Source organism: Brassica napus, chromosome C9, assembly GCF_020379485.1.
Source record: "Brassica napus cultivar Da-Ae chromosome C9, Da-Ae, whole genome shotgun sequence".
Classification (NCBI taxonomy): Eukaryota; Viridiplantae; Streptophyta; class Magnoliopsida; order Brassicales; family Brassicaceae; genus Brassica; species Brassica napus.
Window position 1 is genome coordinate 39,917,130 of NC_063452.1, and position 4,122 is coordinate 39,921,251.

The 4,122-nt window shown below is 41.9% G+C and overlaps 1 non-coding gene across 1 annotated transcript; it reads left to right on the forward strand.

Annotated features, from left to right (window-relative positions):
* The first annotated feature begins 625 nt into the window (after nt 1–625).
* Nucleotides 626–732, forward strand: LOC125593533. Its single transcript, XR_007329437.1, has one exon. It is a non-coding gene; the product is annotated as a small nucleolar RNA R71 (small nucleolar RNA).
* The last annotated feature ends 3,390 nt before the right edge of the window (nt 733–4,122 follow it).

Genomic DNA, 4,122 nt, shown 5'->3' on the forward strand with positions numbered 1-4,122 from the left:
ATCAATCTTGGAATGAAGGTTCTTCAACTCATAACCAACATGCTTCTCACTTCTAGTCTGAGACTCCAAGATTTGTTTCAGTAAGGTATCAGTGCTGCTCTCTTGAGGAGTAGAGGAACCAAACGAGGGGTTTTGCTGAGGCTGATAGCTGCCTTGCTGGTTGTTTCTAGGCGTATAACCACTCTGTTGGTTGTTGGGATAAGATTTCTGTTGGTAGTTGTTGTACTGAAAGTTTGGCTCTTTTTTGTACCAGCTACAATTGTTATTGATGAAACACATCTCTTTCTGACCTTCCAAACCCTCAACCTCATGGACAACAGGTGGTGTCTCTTGGCTTGGGTTACCAACAAAGTGCAGCTGCTCTTGGGTGGCTTTATCAGCAATGAGGATGTCTATCTTATCCTGTAGAGCTTTCAACTCCTTCCTCGTCTGCTTATCATCTATTCGACTACCTCTGTCGTGGTCTCCACTGTAGACTGCATCACTCTTTACCATGTTGTCAACCAGATCCTCTGCATCTTCCTCAATTCTCCCCAAGAAGAACCCATTGCTAGCTGTATCCAGTCTGGCCCTGTACTTAGGAAGAGCACCACGGTAGAATGTGCTCAGCAAGCTCTCCTTAGAGAAACCATGGTGTGGACATTGAGATTGGTAGCCCTTGAATCTCTCTCAGGCTTCACTGAAGCCTTCCAAGTTCTTCTGTTGAAAGCTGGAAATCTCATTTCTCAGCTTAGCAGTTCTTGAAGTAGAGAAGAACTTCTCCAAGAATGCTTTCTTGCAGTCATCCCAAGTGGTGATAGAGTCGCTGGGTAGAGACTTCTCCCACTGACGTGCCTTATCCCCCAAAAAGAAAGGGAATAGCTTGAGCTTTAAGGCATCTTCGGACACACCATAGGTTTTTGACAACCCACAGTAGCTGTCGAACTTGTCCAAGTGATCAAATGGGTCCTCTAGAGCCAAGCCATGATACTTGTTGTTCTCGATCACGTTGAGGAGTCATGATTTGATCTCAAAGTTTTTGGCTGCCACGGCTGGTGCTCGGATTCCCGATCTATGACCATGAATGTTGGGGCGGTCATAAGTGCCAATGGGTCGAGCTGCTCGCAGTTGGTTTTGTGGAACGTTGTTGGCATCATTTTGAGGTATGTCTCCCATATCAGTATCCAATCTCTGCAAGTGAGACTGTTGCTCTTCTTCTCTTCTCTTTCTAGCACACTCTCTCTCTAAAGCTCTGATGTCTGCGGCTCTTGGAACTAGGTTTGATGGACCCCTGCTCCTCAAGTTCATACACCTGTAAATTAAAGGGAGGTGAAGAAGGAGAATCAGTAACAAAAGAAAATAAAAATGACTTAGTCTCAAGCAAATGACTAAATCTCAATGTTCAAATCTACACATAATTTGGCAACGGCGCCAATTTGATGTTAGGAGTTTTCAAGGCTCCTAAGACAAATGATATAGTATAAAAGATTGTCGAACCAGTTCTGAGGGATATCAAAGCACCGAGAATGCAAACACTCACTTAATCTAAGTGCAACCAATGATTTAGATGGGTTTTAAACTACTACTAATACTGGAAAGCAATTACAGAATGATAATTTCTTGACTAAGGGAAAAGAGAACTCATGGGCATAGGGATTAAACCTTGGGTGATCAAGTATTGAACTAAGGATAGCAAATGATCAATCAAACTACCGACCTTAAGCCTAGACACAATTCTAAGCAAGCTCTATGTCTAGATGAATGCTCATTTGCTAACATATCTCAAACATCAAATGTCTTTGGTTGAATAATGTGAAAGCAATCATTACTAACAAGTCTATTAGCTATCTTAGCACCTTTAACAATAAATGTCTTTGGCAAAGTATACTAAAAGCCTAAGAGAGTTGTCTCAGGCATTTCATCAAACACCTTTTGGGTGGGAAATGCCTATTGATCAAATTTTGAGTGGCCAACTCAGAAGATGCATTATGAATACTCTACTAGCAAGGAACAAAAATGGTCTACACTAAAACATCCTAGAACTAACCTAATCACCCTTGATCTCCCTAACCCATGAATTCAAAAGGTGATTACTCACTAATCTCCATGATTCCTCTTAAACCCATATTGGATTTCAGATTAATCATGTAGAGGAATAGATAAGAGATCAACAAGAACACAAGATGAAAGCAATGAAATCTGAATCAAAAGAAGTTTTACTAGTTGTTCTCTAGAAAAAAAGATTTTCTCCCTCCAATGGCAAAGATTTTCTCCCTCCAATGGCTTACCAATGTACTTAACTTAGGTTTAGGCAATGTAAAACAACAAAAAAAATGACCAAAAGGCCCCTGAAATAACATAAAAATCGTCCAAGCAAAACACGCGGAGCGACCTAGCATAGCCGCTCCAGGAGGTCGCTTCCGACGCGTTTCTTCGTGTCTCGCCCCGTCAAAATGCGAGCGACTTGAGCTGGTCGCTCTGGCTGGTCGCTCTGGCTGGAGCGACTTGAGATAGTCGCTCTGGGCTAGTCGCTCTGGCTGGAAGCGACCTTGGTAGGTCGCTCTGAGAGGTCGCTCCAGGATGCTCGATTTTGGTTTCTCCGGACGAGAGGACGCGAGCGACCTTGGTGTGTCGCTCTGAACATCGGGAGCGACTTCGGCACGTCGCTCTGGGAGGTCACTCCAGGGTCAAATCTGTGTGTCTCCGGACGTGAAAACGCGAGCGACTTCGTGCGGTCGCTCTTGGAAAGTCGCTCCGGGATGTGGTGCATAGCGACTTCATGTAGTCGCTACGGGAAGTCGCTTCAGGCAGTGCTCGTCCAAAGATCACTCTAATCACCTCCTTTGAGCTCCAAATGCACCCAAATGTCTTCAGGAATTCCATGTGGTACTCCAATACCTAATATAGACATATGTATGCAAAATGCAACCTAGACATGGCTAAATCCTAATCTATATGATGAAATGCCCATGAATAAATGGATAAAACAATGTAAATATGCAAGATATCAGGTATAGCCATTCTCATGATAAGCTACGACCAGACTAAAGAAATTTAATGATTTATATTCACTCATAGAAGCCCATTGAGTTTAAAAGATATAAGAGTGGTTTCCATATTGAAACAATGGGCAAAGGAAATAAAAAGTTCCTTTTAGATATATAAAATTCGCCCAAGACCATAGAAAAATGGTAAAAACTATACATGCATTCTCTACTGGTCTTTACTATGCCAAGATCAGGATGATAGATGTTAAATGCCTGCGAAAAATATTCACTTTATGGCATAACCGGATTGGCCATCCTGGTTCAAACATGTACCAATGGGCACACATTGAAAGAAAGAAAGAGTTATCCCAAAGAATCTCACGTGTGTAGCATGTACACAAGGGAAACTCATTGATAGGCCATCACCAGTCAAAGAGACTAAGTAAATAATAAACTGGTGAATACATCTCTCAAGCGTTTAAATGATTATGGTATGTCCATGGGGGCAAGTGTGGACAATTCCGTGATACATGTCCATACCAAGTACGGCTTGGCCGAAATCTTTTATTAAACGCATACAGCTGAATGCTAGACCATTACTTATGAGGTCAAAACTCCCAGTCACAGCTTGGGCCACACGAAATTTACATGCATCTAAGTTAATACGCATCAGGCCATTTAGTGAGCATAAATATTCCCCATCGATTAGATAACGGGTCAAGAGCCAGACATATCCCATCGTAAGACATTTGGATGTGCCGTCTATATACAAATTACTCCACCACATAGAACTAAGATGGGACCTCAAAGGAGGATGGGGATATATGTTGGATATGATTCCCCACGATTATTAAGTACCTTGAGCCAAATATGGGTGATCAGTTTGAGGCCAGGTACACGGATTAGGGGGAGAAAGAAATAAGCTGGTAAAAGAGTAAAAGAAATTACATGGAATCATACATCCTTATATTGGCAAGATCCTTAGACTCAAGAATGAGATTTACAAGTCCGAAAGATTATACAAAAGCTAGCTTAAACAATTTCCAAATTCTGTTACTGGCCCGAATAAAATGACTAAGTCATATATACCAGCTGTAAATGCACCAAATTCGAATTGATATTCACGAAGGACACAATCAAGTTGCTACTGAGTCTA